This window comes from Schistocerca piceifrons, chromosome 3 (genome assembly GCF_021461385.2).
Source record: "Schistocerca piceifrons isolate TAMUIC-IGC-003096 chromosome 3, iqSchPice1.1, whole genome shotgun sequence".
NCBI lineage: Eukaryota > Metazoa > Arthropoda > Insecta > Orthoptera > Acrididae > Schistocerca > Schistocerca piceifrons.
The window spans coordinates 673,210,647-673,232,852 of record NC_060140.1 but is presented as its reverse complement, the minus strand read 5'-3'; the positions used below and the strand labels follow the sequence as shown (position 1 = coordinate 673,232,852).

At 43.5% G+C, this 22,206-nt stretch overlaps 1 long non-coding RNA gene across 1 annotated transcript; it reads left to right on the top strand.

Moving 5' to 3' along the window:
- The first annotated feature begins 134 nt into the window (after positions 1-134).
- On the top strand, positions 135-21,939 carry LOC124790082. The gene is made up of 2 exons (XR_007016217.1): positions 135-303; positions 21,406-21,939. It is a non-coding gene; the product is annotated as an uncharacterized LOC124790082 (long non-coding RNA).
- Positions 21,940-22,206: the final 267 nt, after the last annotated feature.

Sequence of the window (22,206 nt, the reverse complement as noted above, 5' to 3'; positions counted from 1 at the left end):
CAGTCGGGCGTGGCCGATAAGCTGGCGCAAGGTCGAGGCAGTCGGCACGGGCCGAGCACGCGGCGCGCTGTTTGGCGGTGCCGCTTATATGGGCAGCAGCCACTGTGCGCCGGCCACAACTCCGCGATGTCCGCCTCCGCGCCGACCCGACTCGGCCGATGCCGCCGCCTGCTGCTGGCCGCGTTGGTCGTTGCGCTCCTCTGGACGCGGGCGCAAGTCGTGGCGGGCTCCTGCGATGACGACATCAACGTCTTCGTCGAGTATCTGGAACATCTCTATCGCTCACAAGCCGCCACAAACTCGGTACCGTCTCTTAATCTTATTGTATGATTATATGATAGCGGAACATACACTGGTAGCAGTTACTTCTGTAACATACCTGGGAGTATGCGTGCGGAACGATTTGAAGTGGAATGATCATATAAAATTGTTGGTAAAGCGCGTACCACGTTGAGATTCATTGGGAGAGTCCTTAGAAAATGTAGTCCAGCAACAAAGGGGGAGGCTTACAAAACACTCGTTCGACCTATACTTGAGTATTGCTCATCAGTGTCGGATCCGTACGAGGCCGGGTTGACGGAGGAGATAGAGAAGATCCAAAGAAGAGCGGCGCGTTTCGTCACAGGGTTATTTGGTAAGCGTGATAGCGTTACGGAGATGTTCAGCAAACTCGAAGTGGCAGACTCTGCAAGAAAGGCACTCTGCATCGCGGTGTAGCTTGCTGTCCAGGTTTCGAGAGGGTGCGTTTCTGGATGAGGTATCGAACATATTGCTTCCCCCTACCTATACCTCCCGAGGAGATCACGAATGTAAAATTAGAGAGATTCGAGCGCGCACGGAGGCTTTTCGGCAGTCGTTCTTCCCGCGAACCATGCGCGACTGGAACAGGAAAGGGAGGTAATGACAGTGGCACGTAAAGTGCCCTCCGCCACACACCGTTGGGTGGCTTGCGGAGTATAAATGTAGATGTAGAACTCGTACACTGTGACGTTGTGCTGGCTTTCGTAGTCGTCCTCTGTCGGAATGAAACTTCCGAACATCGATACATGACTTTTATGCGTCTTCATAGACGTTTCATTCTCATTGTTCCTTTTTATTGTCATCTCAGGAATCGGCCCCGCTACGATTTCATCTCGCGGTTTTTTGTTCCGACGTGTTGTACTAATGCTGCTAATGGCGTTAAGGTACTGTTACTTTTTGATAGTTTATGTCGTGAACTTACAAATCAAGGCCACTTGCTACCGTGTACGGCTCTTCTCAGATGCAGTTGGTGCGAAGACAGTTTCAGAGTTCTAAATACGTCAAGCAGCTATAAAATTATAGCTCAACATTCAAAACTGTTGTATTTCAGATCGTCTTGAACAGTCTTACACTCTAATGTCCCAAGTCACGTATAGTGACTAAAGTTCAACTAAGTAATGAAGGAACAAATAAAGTTTGTTTGCGTGGTGCCGACCGGGGTGGCCGAGCGGTTCTAGGCGCTACAGTCTGGACCCGCGCTACCGCTACAGTCGCAGGTTCGAATCCTGCCTCGGGCATGGATGTGTGTGATGTCATTAGGTTAATTAGGTTTAAGTAAATCTAAGTTCTACGGAACTGATGACAGAAGTTAAGTCCCATAGTGCTCAGAGCCAATTGAACTATTTGAACCTTTTCCACATGTTTGTCCTTCACGGCCCCTTCTCTTCCTATCTGATTCCCTGATATCTTAACACATTTCCTACCCTTCTGTTCCTTCAACTAGTTAATGTTTTCTCCATAATCCTGTTCTCGACGATTTGTTAACATCTATTTAACTGTCAGCGTCTTTCTGCAAAGCCACATGACAGACATTTCAGTTTCCTTTCTTTCTTGCTTTCCCACAGTCCGTTATTCATTTCCACACAATCTCACGCTGCAGACGTTCACTCTCAAGAATTTCTTTCTCATTTCATGGTCTGTGTTTGATACTAATGGATTACTCTTTCTACCTGCGCCATTCTTCTTCTTAAGTCTATTAACTTTGCTTATGATGTGAATCCCTTCACTTCATCTTCTACGCAGTCCCCATTTTTTATCTTTTTCTGTCGGTTTTGCTACTCTTCCGTACTTTTGTCCCCCTTGGTATACTCTATTCTTTTATTATTAGACCTTTTAATCCATTCAACAGGTCATGTAATTCCTCTTGACTTTGCCGGCCGCTGTGGCCGAGCGGTTCTAGGCGCTTCAGTCCGGAACCGTGTTGCTGCTACGTTCGCAGGTTCGAATCCTGGATGTGTGTGATGTCCCTAGGTTTAAGTAGTACTAAGTCTAGCGGACTGATAACCTCAGATCTTAAGTCCCATAGTGCTAAGAGCCATTTGAACCTCTTCACTTTCACGGAATATGGCAATGTCCTGATTAATTTTATGAATCATATCCTTCTTACATTTCAGTCCCACACCAGATTTTTTTTTTTTGTTTTTTTTTTTTTTTTTTTTTTTTTGCCACAAACTGAACATTAGAGGAGAAGGACTGAATCCTTACATCAAATCTCAGTAATCGGACTTCCCGTTCTTCACAGTCGCCCGTTGTTCTCCCTGCGCTTCCAAGACTTCTTGAATAACCACACTCCAATTCCGTCTAGATAATCGACTTGTTTAGCATGCCGTACCTCTAACGATAAAAACGGAACCCTTATAGTATCACTTTGTCGTTAGTCTGTCTGCTTCTTTTGTTGTTGTTGTGCTCTACAGTCCTGAGACTGGTTTGATGCAGCTCTCCATGCTACTCTATCCTGTGCAAGCTTCTTCATCTCCCAGTACTTACTGCAACCTACATCCTTCTGAATCTGCTTACTGTATTCATCTCTTGGTCTCCCTCTACGATTTTTACCCTCCACGCTGCCCTCCAATACTAAATTTGTGATCCCTTGATGCCTCAGAACATGTCCTGCCAACCGGTCCCTTCTTCTTGTCAAGTTGTGCCACAAACTCCTATTCTCCCCAATTCTATTCCATACCTCCTCATTAGTTATGTGATCTACCCATCTGATCTTCAGCATTCTTCTGTAGCACCACATTTCGAAAGCTTCTATTCTCTTCTTGTCTAAACTGTTTATCGTCCATGTTTCACTTCCATACATGGCTACACTCCATACAAATACTTTCAGAAACGACTTCCTGACACTTAAATCTATACTCAATGTTAACAAATTTCTCTTCTTCAGAAACGCTTTCCTTGCCATTGCCAGTCTACATATTATATCCTCTCTACTTCGACCATCATCAGTTATTTTGCTTCTCAAATAGCAAAACTCCTTTACTACTTTAAGTGTCTCATTTCCTAATCTAAATCCCTCAGCATCACCCGACTTAATTCGACTACATTCCATTATCCTTGTTTTGCTTTTGTTGATGTTCATCTTATACCTTCCTTTCAAGACACTGTCCATTCCGTTCAACTGCTCTTCCAAGTCCTTTACTGTCTCTGACAGAATTGCAATGTCATCGGCGAACCTCAAAGTTTTTATTTCTTCTCCGTGGATTTTAATAACTACTCCGAATTTTTCTTTTGTTTCCTTTACTGCTTGCTCAATATACAGATTGAATAGCATCGGGGAGAGGCTACAACCTTGTCTCACTCCCTTTCCAACCACTGCTTCCCTTTCATGCCCCTCGACTCTTATAACTGCCATCTGGTTTCTGTTTCTTAGGAACGAGTAAAGGTATCAAGTTGAAATTATGTCAAATACTACGAACTACGGACCCTTAGCGGTGTAAAGACCTTCAGCTCCTAGGGCAATGCAATTAATAAATACGGTCATTCATGTCATATTATGAAACTCGCAAAATTTACTCATCAAAATCTACAAACTGACTCTCTATATTTATAATTAAATTTATATGTACTCTTCAGAGCACGTGTCTTACTCGCGCTTGTCCGGTTTTTATTTTCTGTCGCTCTTCCTGGTGCCATATGTCGAAAGACGTTCTGTTAAAGCGCTCAAACCTCTTGAGTCGTTTTGAATATTTATCTCTATTACCTCTTCTCTTATTCCTAGGTTTGTTACGCGACCCCTTCTTATTGCTCCTCGGTAGCACCTCCTGCATTACATTTTCACTGCTCTTACTTTCCTGTAAGGCATATTCGTAATTTGCCACATCTCTACCCCATGTATTTATACTTTCAACTAGTGTTTTATGTTCTAATATCGATTATTGCAATCTCTTGTCGCAATTGTCTGTGTAATGATTACCTGATTCGTTCAACCCCCAACACCTTCGCGTCTTCCAGAGCAACCCACCATATTCGTTGTGCGCAGCCTCTGTGAGTATCTAGTGTGTTAATGCCACTTACGGAGGCTACACATAGCACATGTAACTGATGGCTTGCTCTGCAACTACGTATAATTGGTCTGAGAATGTTGAAAACTGAATGAAAGTAATCATTATGAAGAGAAATGTGACCACATATTGTGTTGTAAATTTATCGATTGGCATCCAGATTTATTTTTGAGTCATCAATCTTCAGACTGGTTTGATGCGGCTCCCCAGGAAATCCTCTCCTGCGCCAAACTTTCCATCTCAGGGTAGCACTTGCATTCTATGTCCTAAGTTATTTGCTGGATGTATTCCAATAACTATCTTCCCCTACAGTTTTTACCCTCAACGGCTCCCTCTAGTACCATGGAGGTTATTCTCTGACGTCTTAAGGCTTGTCCTACCACACTGTCACTCCTTGTCAGTGTTTCCCGTATGTAACTTTCTTCCCCGATTCTGCGGAGAATCTCCTCTCTCTTACCTTCAACAATCGTCTGTAGCATCACATCTCGGACTCTTCAATTCTGTTTTCTTACGGTTTTCCCACTGCCCGTGTCTCACTACCACAAGTGCTGTGCTCCAAACGTGCTGCACAGTCGCAGAAATCTCTTCCTCAAGTTAAGGCCTATGTGTGATACTAGTAGACTTCTCTTGACAAGGAATGTCATTTTTGCCTCTGCTAGCCTTCTTTTTTCTGTCTTCGTTCTTCGTTCGTTATGGACTATCTTTCTTCCGAGGTAGCATAAGTCCTTAACTTCCTCTGCTTCGTGATTCCCAAATCTGATGTTAAATTTCTAGCTGCTCTCATTTCCGCTACTTTTCATTACTTCGTCTTTTTCCGGTTTCCGCTCAATCCATATTCTGTACGCATTAGACTTTCCATTCCATTCAACAGACTCTGTAATTCTTTATTTCCATTGAGGATATCAGCGAATAATATCATCGGTATCATTTATGAATCTTGACTCCATCCTTCAGCCTTTCTTTTATTTCGTCATTGCTTCTTCGATGGAAGTATTGAACAGCAGAGGCGAAAGGCCGCTTCCCTATATTATTACACATTTTTTAACACTAGCAGTTCGTTCTTGGTCACCCAGTTTTATTGTTCCTGTGCATATTATATACCACGCGTCATTCCCCTATTTTTTTAAGATTTCGAATATCTTGCCCCATTTTACATCGCCTAAACCTTTTTCTAGGTCGATAAATCCTATGAGCCTGTTCTTATTTTTCTTTCTTGCTTCCATTATCAAACGCAACCTCAGAACCGTATCCCTGATGCTTTTACATTTCCTAAAGCCAAACTGATCGTCACCTAGCGGACCCTCAGCTTTCTTTTTCATTCTTCTGTGTATCATTCTCGTCATCAGCTCGGATGCATGAGCTGTTAAGCTGACTGTGCGATAGTTCTCGCACTTATCGGTCTCTGCTATCTTCGGAATTGTGTGGATGACGTTTTTCCGATATTCTCATGGTTCATCGGCACTCTCTACTTGAACAGGCGCTTGGTTGCCAATTCCCAAAAGATTTTTGGAATTCCAATGGAAAGTCATCTATCCCATCTGCCTTATTTGATCTCAAGTTCTTTCAAATTCTGACGTGGCTATAGGATCCTCTGTGGCCAATTTCTTCTTTTATCACATCGGCAGACAAGTCCTCAAATATTCTCTTTCCATCTATCCTCTTACACCTCCGCTCTAACAGTGGACTTCGCATTGCACTCTTAATGGTACCACCCTTGCTTTTAATTTCACCGAAGGCTATTTTGACTTTTCTATACAGGGTGAAAAGTATTTGTACCGACAAACTCTGGGAGGTTGTATGGGACATCAAAACAAATATTTTTCCCTAATGTCATTTTTTCCTAGTAGGATTATTTAAACGGGTGGAGGCCGTATTACGCTCTTCAGTTGTATGCAACTGCTGTCCACCAATGTAGTAGTGCATTGTCTCTGTTCACTAATGGAGCGATACACCTGGAGTGAGTACACTGATATGGTTGGTGCGTACTACGTAGCGCACCACAACAGACGAGCTGCACAGCGGGTTTATCATCAATATCCTAATCACCGTATCCCGCATCATACGACCTTTGCTGCTGTGTACCAACGTCTGCGGGAGACCGGGTCATTTAGCAGATTACCTGGACAGGGACACCGTCGCACGTTAAGAACGCTGCAATTTGAGGAAGCTGTCTTGCAGCATGTGGAGCGGGATCCTTCAATCAGCACTCGTGCAATTGAACGTAACATGGAGACGAATAAGACGAATGTAAGAACAGTACTTTGAGAGCAATTGCTACTTCCATTTAACTTACAGCGTGTCCAAAACCTGGAACCAGTTGATTATCCACCCAGAGCACAATTTTCGCAGTGGTACCTGGAACAGTGTGAAATGCATCCTACATTTCCATACTCTGTGTTGTTTACAGACGAAACAACGTTCGGGCGTGATGGAGTCTTCAACATGCACAATTCGCATGTTTGGAATGAGGATAACCCACATGCCACAGTTACTAGCGCTCATCAAGTACGGTTCTTCGTTAATGTGTGGGTTGCTGTTGTTGGGGACTGTTTAATTGGGCCGTATCTGCTACCTAAGCCATTAAATGGCAAGCGCTATTACAATTTTCTCGCCAGAGCATTGCCAGAATTGTTGGAAGACGTCCCGCTCCCTACAAGACAACAACGTATGTGGTTCCAACAAGACGGGGTGCCGGCACATTTCAGTCATCGTGTGCGTCGATTTCTGGACCGACGGTTCCCAGAAACGTGGATTGGCAGAGGTGGTCCTGTACCATGGACTGCTGATATGTCCCCTCTGGATTTTTTTGTGTGGGGAGAGATGCGCAACCTTGCTTACGCAACTCCTGTTTCATCAGAAGAGGATCTGTTTGCCCGAATAGTAGCAGTAGCAGGAACAATTCAGGATACTCCTGGAATTTTTGCCCCTGTCAGACAGAACATGATCCAACGGTGTAATCTTTGTTTACGTGTCAATGGAGGCATTTTTGAAAATCTACTGTAATTGAAATTCGATTGTGTTAATGTGTTGTCTCTTGGCCATAAAAAAATGGAAAAGTGTTTGTAGGTTTAACTAATTTTCTGCCAGAGAAACCCTTCCTCTACCGATTTAAATACTCCTCATAGGAAAAAAATGACATTAGGGAAAAATATTTGTTTTGATGTCCCCTACAACCTCCCAGAGTTTGTCGGTTTAAATAATTTTCACCTTGTATATAGGATCATTTGTTTTTCGATTTCTTCACATTTTTTTATTCTGGAGCCATTGAGCCTTGGCTTCCTACACTTCCTATTTATTTCATTCCTAAGTTATTTATATCGCTGTATTCCTGTCTCTCCATGAGCATTTTTGTACTGTCGTCAACGTAAGTACTTCTTTTGTTACCCAACGTTTCTCTTCGATTACGTTCCTTGAAACCATGTCTGTCTGTGCAACATCTCTGATTGCTCTTCTTACAGACGACCATTCCTTTTCAGCTGAAATGCCTACTCTGGTATTCCTTATCACAGTGTCCACACCCTTAGCGAACTTCAAACGTGTCTCATCATTACTCATTACTTCAGTATCACATTTCCTTCCCCATTTATTCTCCCGAAATTCTCTTAAACTTCAGTCTACTCTTCATCATTTTTAAATTGTGATCAGAATCTGTATCTGCACTTGGGAACGCCTTACAATCCAAAACCTAATTTCGAAATCTCTTTCTGGCCATAATGTAATCCATCTGGAATCTTGCCGTATCTCCGGGTCTTTTCAAAGTATGACTCTTCTTCTTGTGATTCTTGAACAGAATATTCACTATTACCATCTGAAATTTATTGTAGAACTGCATTACTCTTTCTTCTCTTTCAATTCTACTGCCCAGCCCGTATTCTCCCATAACCCTTTCTTCTGTTCCTTCTCTTAGAACCGCGTTCCAAACCCCATGGAGTATTACGTTTTCATCTTTCTTTTCATACTGAATTTTCAATATCCTCGCATACTTTCTCCATCTCTTCATCTTCTGCTTGCAACATTGGCACATATACCTAAACTTTCATTGTCGGTGTTGGTCTGCCGTCAGACATGATGAGAACCACCTATCACTGCTGTCACTGAACTGTTAACAGTAGTTCACTGCCCATTTCATAACGAATCCTGCTCGTGTTACACCATTTTCTGCTGACGTTGATATTAGCCGATATTCGCCTGACCAGAAATCCTTTTTTTCTTTCCATTTCATTTCATTGACCCCGACTATATCTAGATTGAGTCCTTGCGTTTCCCTTTCTAGATTTTCTGCCTTCTTATCACTTTCAAACTTTTGACATTCCATGGTCCGACTCGTAGAATATTATCCCTTTGTTGTTTATTACATCTTTTTCTCATTCTCACCTCCCCTTTGGCAGTCGCGTCCTGGAGATCCGACTGTGGGTCTAATCTAGACCCTTTTGCTAATGGAGAGATTATCACGACACTTTTCTAGTCCAGGTCACATCTCCTGTGGATATACACTATGATTTCCATTACCTTTTGTATCCTCATGCTGTTGATCATTCCCGATCCTTCCACCTTCTTGAGGCAGTTTGCCACCCTAAGAGCAAGCTCCACCACCCTCTTTGACAAGGCCATTGGCAGAATATTGATGACTTCTTACGTTGAAAGCCTTTGGACGCCATTGCTGATAATTGTTATTCAAAATATGAGTAGCGATTGGATTCGAACCCAGGGACACGATGCTTTTTCAGTACTAGGTACAGACATTACCGCTAGACCGCAGCTTGAAAAACCTCATTTTTGTCGCCATTGCTACGATTGTGCTGTGGACGCTTTTTGTATGTGTTTTATGCTTCCATACTTTGTAACAGTTCGTTACATCTGTTCTGTGTGAATACAAACTCTTTTCTATTGAGTTTCAAACTGCAACTGCTTTTAATTAAGGATTAAAAATAGGCTGAATTAAAAATATTAGAATAATAAGCAGCTGTGGATATGATTTGATATCATGACAGGCTTACGCAGCGTTTTATGTAAAGAGTGATTCAGCTGCCGCTACGAATGGGTTCGATGCAATCCACAACGCCTTCAAATACCACATGCTAGATTTTCATATTCTCTCGCTCGCTACGTGCAAATTATTAATTATGTAGGAAAATGAACAGCATATTTTTCTACGAAATTTAATGTAGTTAAATTTTGTACTGGAATACGTTTTCGCTAGAGGCCGTAGTATTCCAGTTATTCAAGAAAACCGTATTAAAGTTTCCTTCAAATGCGTTTTTCTTAAGTAACTCGAAAATCGTGGTCTCCAGCAAAAACATTCACAATACAAACTTTAACATTAAATTTCCTACAGAAAGGTCCTGTTCATTTTCCGGTATGACTAACAGTTTGCGCGTAGCGAGCGAGAGAACATCAAAATCTTGCACTTGGTTTTTGAAGGCTTTGCTGGTTGCATAAAACACACTGGTAGGGGCAGCAGAATCATCGTGTACAACATTATTATATGTCTCTGTTATTTTTTATTCCTTTGGTACGATATGCAATCATTTTAAAATGTTTTTATTAGGTCACTTTCTTGTCTGCTTGTCTCTTCGTTACAAATATTGCAACTAATTTTAACTAACTTCTCGGTGAACCAGAGACCTGAAAGCTATCGGTCAAAAGAGGATGACAATTCAATATTAACTCGTTACTTTGCCTGGAGTATGGTGGACTGCTGTTGGCTTATCCGTCCATTTGTCTGTTCGGTACAAATTTTAACAAATATGTCTCTTGTAATCTCATCGAAATGTTTGTTCCAGATTGAAACATTTCACACTCTAAAGACTAAAAAATCTATTCGGTACATACTTGCCAATGAGCAATACTTGACATTTTAAAATCACTGACGGAAAAAATCGCAACACCAAGAAGGAGTTGTGCGACATAAATGAAAATTGTTAGGCGTAGATCTATATCTGAAAGATGAGGTCTATTCAAATTTGCCGCCACTATGAGGATGCAAATCAAGTTTTCTTTAAGTACGTACTGCAACGTAGTGAGCGTTAGTTACCTCTGAGATTCGACGTGGTGAGTTGATGTTAGTCAAGAAAGCCTTTAAGGTGACAAAGACGCCATGATCAACACCTCACTGAGTTTGAACGAGGTCGTTTAATAAGGCTATGAGAAGCAGGATGTTGCTATATTACAGAAAGACGGGGCAGGAATGTAGCCTCTGTACTTGATTGATGGTCGCTTCAGACGGCCATGTGGCACTACCGAGAGGGAAGACCATCGTGTTCGGCTTATGGCTCTGGCTCATCGTACTGCACACGCAGCAGCGATCTGAACAGTAATTGGCACCACAGTTACACAACAAACTCTAACAAGTCGGTAACTTCAAGGACAGCTCTGATCCCGACGCCCCCCTATAGTGTGCGTTCCACTGATCCCAAACCACCTCAATTTTCGACTTCAATGGTGTCGATCGAGAACTCATTGGAGGGCAGGGTCGCGGTCTGTTGTGTTTTCTGATGAAAGCTGGTTCTGACTCTGTGCCAGAGATGCCCGTGTGTTGGGTGGAAGGAGGCCAGTTGTGGGCTTGCAACCAACATGTTTGTGTGCTAGACACAGTGGATCTACACCTGGAGTTATGGTCTGGGGTGTGATTTCGTGTGACAGCAGGAGCACTCTCGTGGTTACCCCATGCACTCTAACTCTAAATTTATACGATGATCTGGTAATTCGACCTGTTGTCCTATCATTCATGAACAGTATTTCAGCGGATGTTTTCCAGTAGGGTAACTCTCGCTCACTTTTGTAACCCAACACGCTCTACATGGTTTTGACAAGTTGCCTTGGCCTGCTCGATCACCAGATCTGTCTCCAATCGAACACATATGAGACATCATCTAACAACAACTCCAGCGTCATTCACAAACTGCATTAACCGTGCCTGTATTCTCCGACCAAGCGCAACATACATGGAACTCCATCCTACAAACTGCCATGTGGCGGCACCTGTACAATACAATGCATCAACGTTTGCACGCTTGCATTCAACATTCTGGCGGTTAGACCGACAATTAATGGTTCAAAATGGTTCAAATGGCTCTGAGCACTATGGGACTTAACATCTGTGTCATCAGTTCCTTAGAACTTAGAACTACTTAAACCAAACTAACCTAAGGACATCACACACATCCATGCCCGAGGCAGGATTCGAACCTGCGACCGTAGCGGTCACGCGGTTCCAGACTGAAGCGCCTAGAACCGCACGGCCACACCGGCCGGCGACAGTTAATGAACCAGCATTCTACATTTGCAGTGACTTACCTCGCATTTACATTAATCTGTGATCTTGCATTCTTAATCACTTAAATCTGTCACCTAGAAAAATTTATGGTCGAAATTTCATTACTCTACATTAATTACTTTTCGGTGTTGCGTTTTTTTCTGTCAGTTTATATCGTAGAATTGGATGGCAGTTGAAGTATGTGAGTCTATAAACTGTTTATAACCACAAAATAATAATATATCAGAACTGGAAGACAGATGAAGAAAGCGAGTCTACTATCATTTCAGTAGTGATTACTGCATTAGTGACAGTTTCATGAATGGCCAAGGATACAGCCACCGAACGTAAGTGCCGCCTAGAGAAGGAGAAGGAAAACCGGCGAGAGAGGCTTCGACAGGAATGGGAGGGAAGTAAGTTTGGAAAATTAGCCAGACAGCGTAAGCGGGCTAAAGAAATTCCCGTAAAGCGGTACACTGTTGATCGTGTAAATGCCAAGGCACGAATAACTCAAGTGAGATCGATCGAGACGGTGGAGAAGGGATAGAATACCATAGAGAGGCAACACCGCGACCATAGTGATGCAAACTGAACACCCTCCCGCCATGTTTTCGGACGTCAAAACAAATGGGCGTGGTTCAACAGAGTTCGAAAGGAAATTACGAAACCTAAGGTAAAACGATAAATTCACATATACCCATAAAGTTAAACGCATGAAAGTTATTTCTGTACTGGTGTATAACACACATATACAAACCACTAATAGATAATGTTTTAAAACAGTACCCACTTGAAATAAGATATATTTGCAGTTTTATTGTTTTTGTGTTTACAGTTACACGCTGCGTAAATGTTAGGCATGATTTGGATACGAAATTCAGCAACTGTTTGTCTTACACGTTTGCGCACCTATTATCCCGCTTTCATAATAACCACAAGACTACTTCTGAAAATATGGCACATAATAGTACAACTTGGTACCGCAGAGAGCGCAAAATAAACTGCCACAGCCTCTCTGTGTATACTCTACCTCTCTGTACATTCCTCTTGACTTCACAATGACGCGCAACGACGTACTCAAGCAAGAGCAAATGAAACAGCCGAAAAGCATATCTCCCTGGCCTCGGCAGTCAAAGAGAAGGACAAAATCAAACGAGAGCGATTGAGATGACTGAATCGGTTATCTCTCGATTGGAATCAGACGTACCGAGACACTCTGAATTAAAAGCTACAGAAACAAATCAGAAACGTGAAGCAAGACTGCGATATCAACGTGAGGCCTATGCTCAAAGGATAGCCGGTACTTCATGAGGCAGAAAAAATTTTTTTCAACAAGTGATGAGATATCTGCCCGAAAAACTGCTACCCTAATCACGTAGTAAAATTTCGTTTGACAGCGCCAAAGCCATACTTGCCATCGGAACTTGGCGCTAAAGAGATTGCTATCGATGCAGTACACACTTGAAGAGCTCAAAGAGTCATGCTCCATCCAAGGCATATTGGAGTAACTTGCTGCTGGATTATATTCCCAGTGAAATCGCGGTACTAACTCAACTAGAGAGACGTTTTTTAGCCAGTGCATAATTTTGTGTGTCAAAGGGATCAAATTTACAGGAAGCTTTTGTCAATATGGTTTTAAAGGGCAGGAAACATGTTTTGGTCTCGATATATTCGAAGTCAGTGACAATATGCTTGAAATGCTTTTCCGAAAGAATATAGATGTAGGAACTGTTATGGTGACTGAAGCTCTGGAGAACTTGAATATATCACGAGATTGTAACGTCTCGCCAGAACTTATCTACAATGTACTTCATTGGCTTACCGCAAATAATCTACTCTACAACGACATAAGATAAAATACGCTGGATGTCGTATGCGTTTTTCCAGCTCAGCCAGAACGACCAAACGAATCTCAAGACCAAAACATGGATGCCACTGAATTATTTCCAGAAGAGAATTCCAGACTAGGATACTCGTTTTTAAAAAACAGAGTATACGCACACTCGATGTTAGAGTAATTGGAGTGCAGTCAATGGCAACGGACGTGGAAGAGCTATACAAGGACAAGAATGTGTTGTCGAGGACTTTCATTTACATTTAGAGAATCTAATCTAAGAGGATCCGCGTCATATTGGCGAAGAGCTTATAGCGAATTAATTGCATTTAGTCATTCTCTTGGTCCTCCAACTTGGATTATTACTTCGTGCTGTAATGATTTGAATCGGTTTGAAATGCGCAAAGCTTTTTAGATTGCAGGTGGCTGACCCGATGATTCTAAACAATTACTTCTTGGTGATGTTTAGCGTTTGATGGAATCATGTTCTATTGTGACGAGCTGTCATTTTTCTTGCAGTGCCGACGCTTTCATGAAGCAGATCACACAAAATGAAAATACTCTTTGTGGAAAAATCATCGATTTTTGGACAGGAATTGAATTTCAGAACCATGAAAGTCCAAGTGTCCATCTCGTGGTATGGATTGAAAATGCTCTATCTTTTGAAACTCCAGAAGTGATCAAGGGCCGCTTACCAGGCGAAGAAGAAGATCCACATTTAGGATCACTCGCCAAACGCAACCAAATTTACCCTGATACGCTTATGTGCCACAAAACGCCGCGAGCTATACCAACAAACACCGCTGAGTTCAGACGAGTTCTATCGAAATAGAGCACGATTCTCCACTTTAAAACGAAGACGAATGAAAACTGGGTCAAAAATTGTAATCAGCAAATTCTCGAGTTCTGTCTTGCCAATACGGACGTACAACCATGCGGATAAAATGGATCTATTGCCCACAACATCGCCAGATACATTTCAATGACGCACCAGCAGACGTAACTGAAGTTGTAGATCAAGCCATTCGTCAAATTCCTTGCTAAAAAAGTAACATCGCAAGAAAGCTCTTCAAATCATGCATGCGGATTTTGAGAAAGCTCGAAGTCTCCGCACCATCCCGTGTTCATCGACTCTGCGATCTTCCACAACGTTCAAGTTCAGGAAAGTATGGTTTTTTTTTCAGTACGAGAAGGGCTGATCAGTGGCATCAGGCGCTGAGATCTGAAGATAATCAAGCAGCTGAACTTCGCTCAAGTCTGTAAGAACGATATGCAGATCTTCCAAGACATCAAGAACAGAGTTATGATTTCCTAAATATGTGACTACTTGATTTTGCGATGAATTTTGGATTATTTAATGTAAAACAAGCTGTAAATAACGAAGAAAGCATTGATTCAGACGAGGCAGAGCAACCAACAAAACGAAGACTGCTCGTATCTGTAGATGCACGTAAAATTAAAGTACAGTTTTAGTAAAACTAACAGTTTTCCTTTCGTGTTCGTAGCAGTTTACAAATCCAGTGAGGAGCTTTTATAGCTTTTTCTTCGTACCTCTGTGTAAGTCTCTGCTGGTGAATGCGAAAAGCGATTGTCTGCCAGTTTTAAAGTTCAAGTTCCCGAGCTAAGATATTTCACAAACAGGTATACATGACATTATGCCCCTGGTATCCTCTCCACGCCATGACTCCTTTTGCAAAACAAATATTCACGTTCAGTATATGCCTCTCGGGTCTACCGCCTGATCACATTTTGTAAGTAAACTGCTCGACATCGTCACGTGCTTGCTACTGGTTACTGCTGGTTAGTACCAACTGTCGGTGTTCCACAGGGTTGTATGCATGCTAAGTTTCCTCGTTTTGCAGCTTTGATCTTTTTCTTACAATCTCTTATTCCAAAAACTTATCTTCCAGTGCGAAAGTTTTAGATACGCAACTTAGTTGCTTCCAGACGGATTACGGTAGCGTGCCCAAAGCTCTCTACGCGGAACCCAGGTATGGTCTTCAGCGAGTGCGCCAGGTCTTCAGTGCTGCTGCCGAACCTCGCTGTGGCGGCTGTCAAACCGGAAGGGATAGCTAGGTAGATCGTGCACTACGCCCTGGAGGTGCAAAAAGTCAAGTAAAGCAATGATGGGCGAGTCTTGACCCACCGACCGCCGTGTCACGCTCTGCCAATGGCGTCATTGATGCGGTATAGAGGGGCATAGGGCCCGACTGTCGTAGACTTTATTGACTTTGAGACATTATTTCTTACTCAAGTAGCTACTCAATTGGCATCAGGAAGAGGAGTGTACTCCGTTCCAGTCCCCCATCAAGGAAAAATCCTCGCAAGTACCAAAAATCGAACTCTGGTCCTTCGCATAGGGGCCAGACACGCTGTTCACTGAGCTTAGAACATAACGATCAGCTTGAAATTAAGGCTCCGGGGCAGACGACGGCTAGGTGTTTTCATGTTGACCAGGCGACACTCTCAGTTACAAGTAAGCTGACCAAGAATTACAGAAAATGGACTGTGGATCGGTGAAAAGTGTCACCTGGACGGAAATGAAATCAACCGATCGTGTGGCGTTGATAACCGGGAGGCCCCAGCTGGGTGAGTTCGGCCGCCGAGTTGCAAGTCTTATTTCAGGAGACGCCACATTGGGTGACTTCCGTGTCGCTGATCATAAAAGGATGATGACGACACAACACCTAGTCCACGAGGGAAGGAAATGTCGAACCTGGGTCGGCTGCATGGCGGGCAAACACTTGACCACACATCTAAGCAGGCGGCCACCTAAACTGATGAATTATGTTTCCTGTTACACCAGGTCGATGGTCGTGCCCGGATACGCCGTCATACAAGAGAATGGCTGCTCTATACAAGCAAGGCGCCAGTGACGCAGACCGATGGGGCAGTATTATGCTACGAGGGACATTCACTTTGCTCTGGCAGTAATCAAAGGCACCATTATTGCTGTAGACTTCGTGGACGTTACTGTGGACCTCCTGCATCTCTTCATACTTGATGTCTTCCCCACTACCGTCATGCAGGATAACGTTCCTTATCACAAGGTCAAAATCCTACAGTGGTTTGAAGGGCGTGATAGTGAACTCGCTCTGCCGGCCACCAATTTCTCCTGATCTAAATCCGAATGAACACATCTGTGTCGCTACCGGGCGCTAGTTCCGATCCCGCAAAACACCGACCCATTATTGGGGGAATTGCATGACCTGGTATCACATACCTCCGGAAACCTACCAATGCTTTTTGGAATCCATGCTACGCAAAATCACTGTTGTCTTGTGTATCAAATATGGCCAACATGCTATCAGCCCAGTGGTCATAATGTTTTGGTTCATCAACATATATTCACAGGGTGGATAATCCTATAAACAGGAACTCCAGGATTTCAGCTAAGTACAGCCTGGACACCATCATTTGCTGCTATTCCCCTCTTCATGTGTGTACAGTGCCTTAACCAGGGTGCCACGTCGGTTTGGTACCGTGTGTATCTTTCCTCAAAAACGTCGGTGATTACTAACAGAATAATTTACATCCCACACCTGTAGCGGAAAGTACTAAGGACACAAACATTAAAATATTTACAGGAGAGGAGCACCCATCAATAAAGCCTAACCTTTATATTCCTATCTCCGCGTAACCGTGTAAATATGGCTCAATGAAATGCAAAAATCTAACGTATGACCTTCGACAGTGAGAAGAAAAATACAGGTGTTAAATACGCACATCGGTGCCTTACAGTCATAAGTACAGCACACAATCGAAAACCTGCAGAAACCAAGAGTAGCGCTAAACGAAACGTCTGGGCAGGATCAATACTTGTCGAACCACTACATACTAGTGAATATTTCGTGATGACTGAACATTTGTACCAGATCAAGACTCGAAACTGAATTTCTTGCTGTTAACGGAGAGTCACCTCAACCTTTATGCTGTGTGATATTGCCCCCTGGCCAGACACAAACTTTCATCAACAATGCTGTTTCCACCTATGACATCCGAACACTTCTATCAGAGGCTCTCCCAAAGCGTTTTCCACGCCAATTTATTGCGAGAATCAGGAAAGCAGTGTTGCATCTAGGTCTGGCAAAAATTTTGGACACGACGTGGTCATTACTTTAGCACACCTGAATAGTTTGTACTGATGTCAGTCACGAGAGTGCACCTTCACTGATTCCACCCCCATCGAACCATTTAATTCCAGTCCATTTAACTCAGTTCGAAAACTAATAATCCTGGTAAGCAGTCTAGTCAGTGTCCAACTCGAGAACGTTAACGAGTTGTACGAGCATACGGATTAGGTTTCCATATATTTGAGTGGCTCGAAGACTTCTTAATCAACAGTAAGTTCTCAGGAGTGCCTCAGGAAAGTGTGATAGGACCGCTCATATTCTCTACATGCATATATGATCTGACGGACAGGGTGAACAGCAATCTGCGGCTGTTTGCTGATTATGCTACGGTGTACGGAAAGGTTCCGTCGTCTAGTGATTGTATGAGGATGCAAGATTTTTTAGACAAAATTTCCAGTTGTCATGATGAGTGGCAGCTTTTTCTAAGCTTAGAGAACCGTAAGGTAATATACACTATGTGATCAAAAGTATTCGGACGCCTGGCTGAAAATGACTTACAAGTTCGTGGCGCCCTCCATCGGTAATTCTGGAATTCAGTAAGGTGTTGGCCCACCCTTAGCCTTGATGACAGCTTTCACTCTCGCAGGCCTACGTTCAATCACGTTCTGGAAGGTTTCTTGGGGAATGGTAGCCCATTCTTCACGGAGTGCTGCACTGAGGAGAGAATCGATGTCGGTCGGTGAGGACTGGTACGAAGTCGGCGTTCAAAAACATCTCAAAGTTGTTCTAGGGATTCAGGTCAGTACTCTGTGCAGGTCAGTCCATTACATGGGTATTATTATCGTATAACCACTCCGCCACAGGCCGTGCATTATGAACAGGTGCTCGATCGTGTTGGAAGATGCAATTGCCATCCCCTAATTGCCCTTAAACAGTGGGAAACAAGAAGGTTCTTAAAACATCAATGAACTCCTGTGCTGTGATAGTGCCACGCAAAACAACAAGGGGTGCAAGCCCCCTCCTTGAAAAACACGAGCAAACAATAACACCATCGCTGGCAGATGACGTTCACCGGGCATTCGCCATACCCACACCCTGCCATCGGAGCGCCACATTGTTTACCGTGATTCGTCACTCCACGTAACGCTTTTTCCCCTGTTCGCTTGTCCAATGTTTATGCTCCTTACACCAAGGGAGGTGTCGTTTGGCATTTACTGGCGTGATGTGTGGCTTATGAGCAGCCGCTCGACCATGAAATCCAAGTTTTCTCACGTCCAGCCTAACTGTCATTGTACTTACAGTGGATCCTGATGTAGTTTGGAATTCCTTTGTGATGGTCTGGATAGATGCCTGCCTGTGTAAACATTACAACCCTCTTCAACTGTCAGCGGTATGTGTCAGTCAACAGACGAGGTCGGCCTCTACGCGTTTGTGCTGTACATGACCCTTCACTTTCCCACTTCACTATCACACCAGAAACAGTGGACCTAGGGGAGTTTACGAGTGTGGAAATCTCGCGTGCAGACGTGTGACACAAATGACACCCAACCACCTGACCGCGTTCGAAGTCCGTGAGTCTCGCTGAGCGCCCTATTCTGTTGTCTCACGATGTCTAATGACTACTGAGGTCGCTGGTATGGAGTACTTGGCAATAGGTGGCAGCACAATGCAGGTAATATGAAAAACGTTTTGGGGTAGTCAAAATGGTTCAAATGGCTCTGAGCACTATGGGACTCAACTGCTGAGGTCATTAGTCCCCTAGAACTTAGAACTAGTTAAACCTAACTAACCTAAGGACATCACAAACATCCATGCCCGAGGCAGGATTCGAACCTGCGACCGTAGCGGTCTTGCGATTCCAGACTGCAGCGCCTTTAAACGCACGGCCACTTCGGCCGGCTTTTGGGGTAGTCCTGATACTTTCGATCACATAGTGTAGATAATTAGGAATGACAATCCGATAATGTCCGAATAAAGCATAGCAGAGAGCTGCTTGACACAGTCGCATCGATTAAATATCTAGGCGTAACACTGCAAATTGATATGAAATACAGCAAGTACGTAAGGATTGTGGTAGGGAAGAACAATGGTAGACTTCGGTCCATTGGTAGAACCTAGGGAAGTACGGAAAACATAGAAAATGTTTTTGGGAAGGCGAACCGAAGACTATGTTTTATTGGCAGAAGATTTAGACGGTGCAACAGACTACTAAAGAGAATGCGTACACTACGTTTGTCCGTCCTCTTTTCGAGTACTGCTGCAAGGTGTGGGATCTTTATCAGATATTGAAACGTCCCCTATTGAAAATTATAAATTACTGTGCTGGTAAACCTCTTACGTTATTTGATTTTCACACAGCTGAGCAAAACTGAACGTTCTCGGACATTTCTCTCTTTACTTATTCTGATCATCAATAAACGGACACACAATATTTTTAGCGCAACGCAATCTGACTTTCAATAATCCCTACAAAAGACTGGCCCTGACTAACAATAACCTATACCTTTCATGAATCACTTACCTCACAAAAACCTTCGTTACTCGAAATACTGTAATACAGCGAGCGCCAATACTGCCAGCTAAATAAAAGATTCTAACGACGGAAGGCATTAACTACTTGTAGGCATAGTCAGCAAATGAAAGGTTTTGATAGAGAACAAACAATGTATTTACTTTAATAATGTTCAAAAGTCATCATATATATATTCATAACATCCATCTTTACAAATTTCATTTTTCTGGTGGACACACGTCCAGATCATTCGCTCATAATAACCTCTCAAAACTCTGACATCTCTCTCTCCACATCCACCACTGTTGGCGGCTCACCTCCAACTGCGCAACGCTACGCGCTGTTCACATCCAACAGCTCAACACTACAATAGCGAATATTCCAACAATGCAAACCAGCCACAGGCCGCACACAGCACAGTCAGTGATTTTCGTACGGAGCGCTAAGTCACGTCACCAACGTAAAAACCTAAACAGCTTACTTACAATATAATTAATGGAGTACATCGAGAAATTTCAGCACGTATTGTATTATCCAGAAGTAGGGGAGAGAGCGTCATGGACATTATACAGGAGCTAGACGGTCATTAAAACAAAGGCGTTTCTCATGCGGCGGAATCTTCTCTCGAAATATCAGTCACCGACTGTTTCCTCCGAATTTCTAAATTATTTTGTTGACGCCGGGAAAAATGAACAACATAATAAAACGGGGGAAATCAGAGCTCGCACGGAAAGATATAGGTGTTCGTTTGTTCGTTTTTTTCCGAGCGCTGTTCGAGAGCGAAATTAGAGAGAATTATTGTGAAAGTGGTTCGATGAACCCTCTACTAGGCACTTAAGTGTGATTTGTATGGTTCAAATGGCTCTGAGCACTATGGGACTTAACATCTGAGGTCATCAGTCCCCTAGACTTAGAACTACTTAAACCTAACTAACCTAAGGACATCGTTCGCATCGCGACCGTAGCAGCAGCACGGTTCCAGACTGAAGCGCCTAGAGCCGCTCGGCCACATCGGCCGCCTGTGATTTGTAGAGTAGCCATGTAGATGTAGATGTAGACTAAGGAGGCATATAGAAATTCGTTTTTCCGTCGCTCTGTTTTCGAATGGAACGTGAAAGGAAGCGATTAGTAGTTCAAAAGGTTCAAAATGGCTCTGAGCACTATGGGACTTAACATCTGTGGTCATCAGTCCCCTAGAACTTAGAACTACTTAAACCTAACTAACCTAAGGGCATCACACACATCCATGCCCGAGGCAGGATTCGAACCTGCGACCGTAGCAGTACGCGGTTACGGACTGAGCGCCTAGAACCGCGAGACCACCGCGGCCGGCGATTAGTAGTCACACGGTGGTCTGTGGAGTACATGTAGATGTACATGAAAAGCCTAGTTGTGAAACTGTTTGGTGACAAGCGCCTCTTTTTCAGGGAAAGAGCAGATGGTCACTCGATCTTTGCAAGACGGAGTTCAGGAAAGCGAACGGCAAACTTGAGGGCAAGTGCCCGAGCGACGCGCCAGAAGGCTGCGTGTTGCTGTCGCTGGGGCAGCGCAACGTGACCTGCCTCCGCAGGCTGGACCTCACCTACAGCCCCAAGCTGAACGCCGTGCCCTACTGACGACGGCGTGACGCCTGCCAAAGGACGACTGGAGCCGTCGCTGCCGCCGCAGAAGCAGCACCTGCGCCCGAGCTGCGCTGCACCATCGCTCCTACGAATAACATTCTTATTTATTTCATTTACCGTCCAATGCTGTCGCACCACACAGTCAGATTAGAGTACCATATCTTCCATACGGAGTAGAGTACGTTTGAAAATCTGTGAAAATTGTGAAATTTTAAAGACTGAAAAATCACTTAAGTTATATCAGACTGGTAAAAATAAGCTTGCAGGTATAAACAGTCAGCACAAGAAACGAAGTGCCAAGAAGTGCTTGTTCTCGTAATAAAATGTTATGAATTCGTATCTGTTTCCATGTCATTTATTTAAAAGTTGAAGTATCCTGAAAAGGTCGCCAAATGGAAGTTATCTATCCTTTAACATCTAGAACTTGCATTTAATTGGTCTGTTCCTCACAGGAAACATTTGTGCAATGCATGTGTGAGCGCCGTGTGTGTATCGCCTCTTGCGTCGACAACGATAATGTAACTGGAGCCACTGTATACTGCACGTGTGGGTGAATTACACTAAAAGGCCAGAGAAACTGGTACACCCGCCTAATACAATGTAGGG